The sequence below is a fragment of the Pinus tabuliformis genome, chromosome 4_1 (assembly GCF_031772625.1).
Source record: "Pinus tabuliformis cultivar Carrire ecotype Pingquan chromosome 4_1, CPIR1, whole genome shotgun sequence".
Classification (NCBI taxonomy): Eukaryota; Viridiplantae; Streptophyta; class Pinopsida; order Pinales; family Pinaceae; genus Pinus; species Pinus tabuliformis.
The window spans coordinates 836,027,322-836,038,480 of NC_142303.1; positions in this window are offsets into that span (position 1 = coordinate 836,027,322).

The window sequence follows — 11,159 nt, forward strand, 5'->3', positions numbered from 1 at the left end:
CAGCATTTACCCTCAAAATGTTCAGCTTCTAACCTCTCTAGTCCTCACCCCAATGCCTGTATTTATAGTGCAATGGAGGGAAGTTACTAGGTCCTCCTTCAAAGGGATAAAGCCCTCCTTCAAAGGGATAGCTCCTTTAGTCAAGGGATTATCTCCTTCTCTTTTGGGATGCATGAACCACCTCAGAGCGAACAATCCACGTCAAAATTCCTTCTAGAAAACTCTAGAATTAACCCAAAGTGAGTTTTTAAAGATAAAACTTGCGCCTTTTGACTTTCACAGGGGTTTGCACCTACACCGTTAGGGACAGAGCGGGTAGGTACGCAACTTTTGTACACAAAAGGTGTGGGACCGCAGGTGACCATGAGAGAAAGTGCAGAACTAGAGTTACATTGATTTTTAATGTCTTTCTCCCATTTCCAAAGCTTGATTTGAAGAGCTGAGGTCTTAGACTTGCTTAGGAGGATAGTACAAGTGATGATAGACCCATACTGACTGTAAATAATGATAGTGATGATATTTTTGTGTAACACCACTATCGAGCACGAAGGGTTAGCGATGGTATATGTGCTCCAAAAGTTTAGGCACTACTTGCTAGGTGGCCATTTTAAGATGTACACATATCATTTCACGCTGAAGTACCTGGTCAATAAGCCTGTGTTGGGGGGGAGAATCTGCAGATGTATGTTATTGTTCCAGGAATATGATTTTGAAGTTATTGTGAAGCCCAGATGACTAAATGCGGGACCAGACCATCTGTTGCACATCAAAACAGGGGAAGAGCCCACTAATTTGGAGGAAGGATTGCCTGACGTGCAACTATTTGCAATGTGTGTCACAGATGGTCATTTTGAGGATATAATACACTTCTTAATGATAGGGAATACACCAGAAGGATACACTATCCAACAAAAGAATGAATTAGTGGTGCGCGCGGAATATTTTGTCTGTCATAGTTGGGCATCTATACAAATGGGGTATGATGAGATATTGTGACGATATGTACCTGTTGAAGCCCCGAAAATCGGGTCTACAACAAGGGGGATACCCGCCCGGTCCAGACCTTGGTTGGCAACTCCTTTTCCGTTTGGTATAGCAGGTCTGACTGGGGATATGGGACCAGTTTCTCAATTTGTGTGTGTGTGTGAGAAAGATGAATATTTCTGTTTCTAACAGTTTCTAAATGGAATACTTCTAATCTAATTCTAATCTAATAATAAGGAAATTATTATTCTAATGACAGAAATATGTAAATCTACACTAACCCGGGGTGTGATTTTTCTTCTATGCGATCTAAAATGATTTCAAACAACAACTGGTAATAAAGATCATTCAGCTGTTATAAGAAAAGAATTCAGTACAGATGAACTACTTCGTATAAAAAGTTAGACGAAACAGTTGTGCAAAACATATCACATAATGAGATGTTCATACACTAAGCATAAATAAATAGCTATCATCGTACAAAAGTGCCAAATGATAACTCAAGCATTCATACATTAATATATAAATAACTGAACTGGAAATCACTCTAACACAAGGCAAAAATAGTTAAGAGATAGAAATACCATTTATAACTAGTCCTACTCATGAGCTTCAAGTGATAACGATTTATCTCTCCTTGATCAAATATCTAATAAGAGTACAAAAGTGCAACATCAGTAGCAGATATCAAATGCAAACATTAATAAATCTTGTTCCATTCATTCATCAAAACCTCCTTAAAGGGTACAGAAGTGCATGTTCTGGGGATAAGTTTTTGATAAATTTCAGGACCCTTCTCTAAATGCATGAGAAGGGTTTAAATACTACTAAACTAATTCTAAAAATAAATTATTACAAAAATGTTGGATGCGGTTTAAATGACCGTCCTATTTTCAGGAAAATAAAACAAAATTAAAGCTAAAATTAAATCTAACATTAAACTACTTCTGTATTTGGTCCTTGAAATTGCACGCATGCAGCATCTATTTAAGCAGGGTTGGCTGGCTGACTTCCACTTTTAGCTGAGCTGAGTAAACAGAATCGATAAGCACTGGCGCCATCTTTTCAGCCGAATTGATGATACACTTAACAGTCATCCATTGGCTATGTGGCTTAACCAAGTAAGCCCAGTAATAATCCCAGTTCAACCTGGTTAACCCTTGGATTGCTTGTGCCTTTTCTTGAGCTCTCTGTTTCCAATCTGCCTATAGTTTTACTTTCTTGCAATTTTCGGGACTTGTAGGTGGCTGGGCAACTAGTAGCTTTCCTTTTTTAGAAATTTTTCTCTAGGCGCTAATCGTGCATCGGAAACTGCCTCTGTTTCTCGATCTGGGTTTCCTTGATGCATTTTTCGCCTTTTGCGCTTTTTCCTTCCAACAGATATAAAGTTCAAAATTTGTAAAACTAATACTTCTGTGAACTCTTGACCTTGAGTTTTAAACTGTTTGTTTCTGATTTCTACGCTGTCCAGTATCCACTTGACCATGTCCGTGTTTGGGAGGATTTTTGACCTTGCTGCTATCTAGTGTAAGAATGGGCAGGCTAGCTCTGAAAGGGATGCTTCAGAAGAACCATTTGAGCCCGCGCTAGCAACTACTTCCATTACTCTGGGATTTTCCTCTTCGAGCAGATTATACATGCCTTTCCACGTAGTTATTCCCGCGTCTCTGTTACAGGCCGTGTCTGTATATAAGGGCGCCATTTCCTTTTCTTTTGAGCTCGGGCTTTGCATTTCTTTCCCATTTCAACATGTGTAATGCTTTGTATCGGCCTTTGTACTCCGTTCCTGCAATTCACAAGTGAAGCGAAAATGAATGACGACGAAGGGTGATGGGAAAAGTTTTAAATGCCACAGACATATCAAGCATACCACCTTACGTGAAATGATTCTTTCGATAAGCACGCACCCATAATCCATTAAAACTGGCAACTACCTCATTTATTATCATTAAAGTGCATAACTAGGTGTCAGCTTAAGGAAAATACTTTTCTTTAATAACGCGCCCGAAAAATCGGCGATGAAGTGATTTTGCGATTTGCTTCGCAACATCGCAGATCAAACATCACAAAATCGCAATATCGCACAATCGATCACTCGTGACATCGCATTATAGTATTATCGCCGCATCGCGAAATCGCAATATCGCAAATCGCAGAAATGTTATGCATGACAATATTCGTTAACTTGTTTCCTGCGAGATGCAATCTTGCGATCGACGTTATCTCCTATCGGCAAATTTAAGTGTTTTAATGTAAGTTATGCTGAATGTGATGTGATATTTGTTCATTATCGCATATCGCGATCTCACAAATGTTGGAATTGTGCTTGTAAGGTGGTGTCTCGCTATCTTATGTGATGCAATATTTCCTAAGGAAAGATTTTATCTTACCTTATCATAAAACTTAGCTTTTTTGGATTTTCCACGAAGGTTTCCTAATCTTATGATGGTAAATTTATTTACAAAGGAAATTTAAACACTATTTTAATTTTTTAGATTTTTAACTAAGGGTCCCCTCTTATTTAGTATTAGGAATAACACTCAATAAAAAGGGGGGTTGTTGATGGCCACAACAATTGGCGATTCACTTGGAAGAACCAGTTATCTCTGCTGCTTTTTTATTTTCAAAACTTCCAAAACAGAAAATTTTCCTAAAAGTTAAACTTTATTATAGCAAGATAGAGTACATTATATTCTAACTTGTCAATGACATTTTGTTTCCGCTATTTTCAACTTTGATTATTTGTTGCCTCAAGCTAGTCCTTGTATTTACATCAGTCATTACTTAGTTTGTAAAGATAAAACAAAGTCTTCTCTGTAAACTACTTTTAAATATGCTCATTTGTCGTAGGTAGAGCATCTGCTGCCAGCAGGCGTTTATAGCCTCGACAAGGTTACCTGTTACCCAACAATGATCCTGTATCCTACTTAAAGAAACCCACAATTCTCAAAGAAGAATCCATATCCACACTTATTACTTTAATTTTTGATTTTTTATTCTTAAAGAGCAATGTCTTGGTTTGGTGGCCAATTTATGACATAGTCATTCATTGATTTATAACTTTGCTAAACAAGCTCGCTCGTGATGAGACCCCTTGCCTTTTGATTGAAACAATCTTGAGTCTTTGCCCTGTTGTGGTAAGCAGTATTTGGCAAAGTTAGCAAGTTATAATATCTGTGATTATGATAAGCCGGCTCGTGATGAGACCTCTCACTCTTTAAGATAAAGTGTATCCTTGGATTGTTCCTCTGAAAGTTGTGATTTCCTTAGTAGGGAGGAAGTCATTGTTTCCTTAAGATAGCTCTGGATGACAATAGTAGAGTTTTTGGAAATAGCTGTTCTACAGAGAATCTTTATTTTGTTATTGATACTTTTCGTTGCACTGATATAAAACAATTTCTCACCAAAGGTTGTTTTCATCAAATTTTATGAAGTTGAAACTAGTACCATATCTAGGCTAGAGTCTTTAATTGTATCTTTCAATAATAAAGATCAATTTTCCAAAAGATTTGCTATTTATACAAGCAAAAGATCAAAATTTGAAAGAGAATTGGTGTCTTTTTCATGAATCTCAAAAGTGACCATTCACAACTGGTTTTATTATGAAAAGAAAAACAACTATTCTACAAAAATAGAAGACTGATCTTCTATGGAAAATATTTCTTGATAAGTTTACCATTAACAGGTAAAGAATCTCTCTTCCCTGCTAAATCTTCTAACATGAAGGTCGATGGACCTATGATTTCTACAATTTGAAAAGGACCAAGCCACATTCTTTGAAATTTTGTATGTTTTCCCTTTTCTTCATGAGCCTTGTCCCACTTTAAAACTAAATCTCCTATCTGAAAATCTTTTCTGGATATCATATTGGAATCAAAAGAGGCTTTCACCAATGCTTGATGATGAGAATGAGTAATCTTAGCCCTTTCTCGTTGTTCTTCTAATTTAATTAATTCCAGCTGCCTAAGTTGTAAAGAAGAAGTTGGTACTTCATCAATGTACTGAACTAAGGCTAAAGAGGGAATTGCCAGATGCGTTGGAAGAACCACTTCTTTCCCATAAACTAAATTAAAGGGAGAAGTGCCGATAGAGGCTTTTTATGTTATTCGGTCTGCCCATAAAGCATATATCAAAGACTTATGCCAATTTTTATGATTTTGGTCAATGGTTTGCTTGATGATTCTAATCAAGTTCTTATTTGTGGATTCAGCTAACCCATTCCCTTGTGGATAATAATTGGCCGAGTATTTAAGTTTGAAACCTCTTTTGAGTGCAAACTTAGTCATTGCATTACTAGAAAAGTATGATTCATTATCAAACATTAAAGCGGAAGGCAATCCAAACCTGGTGACTATCAACTGATCTATGAATTCAATGATATTTTCAGCATTAGTCGTCTTGAGTGGAACTGCTTCTACCCATTTAGTAAAGTAATCTGTCATTGTGAGGATGTATCTATGCTATTTAGAAGAGTGAGGAATGATCTCACCTATTATGTCCAATCCCCACTGATTGAAAGGCTGTTTGATGGTAATTGGTTGCAGTGGCAAGGATGGTTTCTTTTGTCTTCCAGCAGCAGTTTGACAGACTTAACATTTTCTTACGTAGTTATGTGCATCTTTGAATAATGTGGGCCAATAATAGCCTGCGCGTAAGATCTTATGAGAAGTTGCATCTCTAGCGTATTGTCCACCTGCTGGACCATCATGGAGTTCCTGCAAAACTTTTTCAGCTTCAGTTTTCTCAAGACATCTAAGTAGAACAGAATCATAATTTATTCTGAAAAGAACGTCATTTACAAGTTGATATTGTTTGGCTTTTAACCTCAGGGCTCTTTTCTTGGTGTGATCAAGGTTTGGAGGATCATATCCATTCTTTAAATAATAAATAATATCGGCATCTAATGACTCAACATCGTTTAGGCTTACCTCGTATACTTGTAACTCTTCAGATGGATTTTCGGGCATTAGCGATGCTCCTGCCAGCAATTTGCAAAAGCCTTGACCTTTTACAATGTTTGCTAGTTTGATCTCAATGTCGTATTCTTGTAAGGCGGTAACCCAATTTTCCCTTTTCTCACCCACATCCTTCTGTACTAGAAGATTTCTTACCACTGGAAACGGTACTATGATCTTGGTATGTGTCTTGAGTAAGAAAGGTCTGAAATATTTAATCGCTTTAAAAACAGCATAAGCTTGCTTTTCTACATTTAAATAATTCAGTTCAGCACCTTGTAAATTGGAACTGAAAAAAGAAATTGGGGCTTTTGCCTTCTCTTGATTTGCTTGAGTGAGTATCGCAGCATATGATTTATCGGAGGCAAAGGTATACAAGATAAAAGGATTGGAAAAATTTGGAGTTGCTAATGATGGAGCATTGATAATGGCTTGTTTGATCAGATTGAAAGCCTCATGTTCATCTTGGCCCCATTTAAAGTTTGTGTTTTTTTTAATCATGGCTTGTAGAGGAGACACGATTCTAGAAAAATCTGGAATGAATCTCTTTACGAAGTTGATCTGGCCAAGGAAAGATTGCATGGATTTTATATTGTGAGGTAGGGGTACTGCGGAAATTTCTTTGATTCTGTCAGGATCAATGTGGATTCCAGATTTTGACACTATGAATCCTAGAAGCTTTCCTTCATTTAATGCGAAAAAGGATTTTTTCGAGTTAAGAGAAATTCCATACTTTAAACAATGTTGGAATATTTGTTTTAAATCCCTGAGATGCTTGTTTCGTTTCTTGGAATAAATAGTAATATCATCCAAATAGATTACTACTGACTTATTAACTAACCCTTTGAATGTGATGTCCATGGCTCGCTAAAATGTGGCACCCGCATTAATACCAAACCAAATGGCATCTTTTGATATGCGTATGTGCCCCATTTAGTTTTGAATGTAGTTTTCAACTGATCGTCAGGATGTACCAGCACTTGGTTGTATTCTGAGAATCCATCCAAGAATGACATTAGTTTTGAGCCCGCAACTGCCTGCAATATTTGTTCCATGGGAGGTAAAGGAAAATTATGCTTTTGGCAGGCCTTGTTAAGGTTTCGAAAGTTAATGCAGATTCTGATATCTCCGTTTGTCTTTCTAACAGGTACCATATTGGAGACCGATTTAGAATGTCTAACGGGAAAGATTATTTTGGCTTTCAATAACTTGTTGAGTTCAGTTTTAATCTGATTTTCTAAATTTGGATGGATCTTTCTCAACTTCTGTTGGACAGGTTTTTCATTATCAATCATTAGGATAGTATGTTGGATGATGGAGGTGTCGTATGTTTTGAGTTCATCATAATTCCACGCAAAGACACTTTTGTATTGTTTCAAGAGACGAATATATGCTAATTTCTCTTCAGGGGCTAGGCCAAAGCCTAGGTTGATGTTCTGTGGTTTGGCATCAGTTCCTAGATTTACTAATTCATAGTTCAAAGTTGAACTTTGGAGTTTTGGATTAGTAGATCTTTTAAATCGATATTTTAAATCATAAAGGTCCTCTAATTTGACTACTGATTTAGGTATAGCATTGTTAGTACTACCATGTTGCAATTGTTGGTCATGCTAGTCTTCGTCAATTATTTGATTGGTGTAGGATCCTTCAGATGTGAGAAAACTCATGATATCAGGATCATCATTGAAAATCCTCCAATTGGTGATGTTATCAGGAATAGATGGTCTAAAAATTAACTCAATTGAAAATCGGTCAGGGCTAAAATCTTCTGAAGGAATGAGCTTGGAAGCTACGTTGGCTAAGAGGTCTGCTTTAGCATTCTGGAGTCTGGGAATTGAAAAGATATTAAATGCTATAAAATGTTAGTCAAATATTGAACTAAAGATTGGTAATGCTTTAAATGACCTGATAAACAGTGTATAGTATTGCATACTTGTCTGATTATTATTTCAGAATCTCCGAAAACTTGCAGGTATTTGACGCCTAATCCAATTGCTTTGTACAAGCCTTGGACTAGAGCTTCGTATTCTGTGGTATTGTTGGTGCATTCGAATTCGAGTCTACAAGTTAACATGGTTTTATCTCCCTTTGGGCTTACTAACACACATCCTACTCCTGCTCCTTCGTTAGACTTAGAACCATCAACAAATAATTTCCAAAACAAAGATTTATTTACAGGACTATCTATAAAATTAATGCATTTAGAACTATCTGTTTGAGAAAAATTTTCTACTTGAGACAAAACAGAATGTTCTAAGTAAGGTGAAGTATGAGCATTAAAATTTCCTAAGAAAGAATCTACTGAATAGTTGCCAATGATGTTAGAATTATATGCTACTGGTTCATTTTCTCCCTCGAGTTCTGTTACTATGTATTTCTAATGTCGTTCATGTTCAACTTTTATTTGGTTTGGTTTCCCATTATAAGGCAGCCACATATGTGACCAGTCAGTTGCAAAGTATCCATGAAGTTTTTCTGACCAATCTCTACTAAGAATTAAGCCATAAAATTCAGGAATATCAGCAACTAAAATGTCGATAACTTGACATACCTTTGGATTGGATGACAGCCTTATGGTAACCTAATTTAACTCACCAATCACTTCAACTTGCGATCGATCTAGCTGAACTATGCGCACAGTGGATTTCTGTGGTTGAACATTCAATTTTTCACAAATTGATCTCGGCAAAATATTTGATGAGGCTCCAGAATCCACTAAACAATTATGCACATTTTTATTGAAAATTTCATAAGTAAGGAGAAATGGGGGAGTATGCGATCTCTATCTTCCTCCAATTAATGCGATATCATTTGGATCAACCTTATTTATCATATTAGTTGGAGGTCTTCCCATATCATGGGAAGCTTGAGAGATTACAGCAGCTAGCAAAGGTGCAACTGGCATAGCATGTAATTCTTTCAAAAGTACTTTCTGCTGGTGTTTTAACTTGCTCAATTCAAAAAGAGTAATTTTGGCCCTAGTCTTTTTCATATCTTTAACAATGTTATACTCCATTTCATCCGAAACGATTAACGTTTTAGATGGGGTAGATGTGTCTGTTTGGACTGGGCTGGTTTGAGTCGCTTTAGGTGATATTTTCTTGGCTGCGACTTTATCCTTAGTCATTGAGCTTGTGCTCTTTGGCTTAGGTGTAGGCTGAGGAGGATCAAGTTGATTTCTACTACGAGTACTAACTGGGAATACCTCTTGATCTTCCTCATTTGGGAGGATGAAATCCCACATACCTTGTAATTCTACAACTTCTTCTTCATCGGTTTGCCCTTCAATAGTATTTTCCTCTTCTTCTTCTTCCGATTCAGCATTTGAAATAGTGTTAGGGGGTTTGGAATCAGTTGAAGGATTTCTTTTAAAAGGCTTGTATGGCTTTTTAGAAGAAGTTTCTACTACCTTTTTCTTAATGTCGACCATTTCGTTAGACATGGTCTTCAAAACTTTTTGTAATCCTTCTAAATCGAATGGATCTTTTGGTTGTTTTTTCTTGGGATCTTCTTTGAAAGAGACCTTCTTAGATTTTCGTTCTTCCATCGCATTTTTATTTTCTAAGGCCGTAATACGTTTCTCTACTGCAATTGCTTCTTTCATATTTTCAACTAAGGTTGTTTTATTAGCCCTGTCAACAAATAGTGCTAAGTTTGATGGTAAAGCAATAATATACCATTCACATCGCACTTTTTCACTAGGATGAGAAGCAGTAGGTATTTTGTTTAGGATTTTATTGAAATGTAAATTGAAATCTTTGATAGGTTCTCTTGACTCGGCTCTAATATTAGACAAGTCATTTATCAGTGTTGCTATAGAACTGTCATCACCAAACTTGGTCAAGAATTGTTCTTGGAAGATATCCCAACTAGTAATAGATCCAGATGGTAACGAGAAATACCATGATACGGTTGTTCCTTGCAAAGTGTAAGGGAAAAGTCAAACAACAACATCCTCATTGGTAACTCCATTGAGATTTATGGACAACATAAAGTTATTTATATGTTCTTCTGCTAGCATGCCTGCCTCAGGGTTAAACTTAGGTAGCCATTTTTCAAGATGCGCTGGTATCTGACTTAAGGGTGCAGGCATTAAGACTGCCCCTGGGTTATTCCATGGAGATTGGGCCATCGCTGAACTACTAACAGAGGAAAGTGTAGAAGATGATCCTTGTAGTTGAGAAGATGAGGATATTATAACTCCATATGTTTGAGAAGGAGTTGCGGAAGTTGCGATAGGCTGATGGACGATGACCTGAAGTGGAGGAGTGGATGGTTGACTTCATGGTGAAGAGGTTGAGATGGATGATGATGATGAAAGAGTCTCACTATCGTATCCTTTAGGAGACTTCCTTGCTATCTTCCTAGAAGGTAGAGGTAATTCGGTTGGCTGAACACCAAACTTTTTGCTCTTTAACCTAGTGAGAGGATGAGCAGGGTTGTATTGCGAAGTCACGCTACCTTGAGATTTATCAGATTTCTGAGGAGATATAGAAAATCACTGAAGTTTGTGAATCAAAGATTCAACTTCAAGAGGTTCAATAGTAGATTGCTCTGAAATTTCAGGGTTTGTAGCAGCGGCTGTTGATCCAGTGACTTCTAACTCTGGATTTAAGGTTTCTGAATGCAATGGAGAAGTCGGAGGAGACAGTGAGGGCGATTTACTCTCATAATGGTATTTAGATTTGGATTTTCTTGCCATTCACAGTTTGGGCCCTCCTTCTAGCGCCAAATATGTTGAAGCCCCAAAAATTAGGTCTACAACAAGGGGGATACCCGCCCGGTCTGGACCTTGGTTGGCAGCTCCTTTTCCGTTTGGTATAGCGGGTCCGATTGGGGATATGGGACCAGTTTCCCAATTTGTGTATGTGTGTCAGAAAGATGAATATTTCTGTTTCTAACAGTTTCTAAATGGAATACTTCTAATCTAATTCTAATCTAATAATAAGGAAATTATTATTCTAATGACAGAAATATGTAAATCTACACTAACCCGGGGTGTGATTTTTCTTCTATGCGATCTAAAATGATTTCAAACAACAAATGGTAATAAAGATCATTCAGTTGTTATAAGAAAAGAATTCAGTACAAATGAACTACTTCGTATAAAAAGTTAGACGAAACAGTTGTGCAAAACATATCACATAATGAGCTGTTCATACACTAAGCATAAATAAATAGCTATCACCGTACAAAAATACCAAATGATAACTCAAGCAT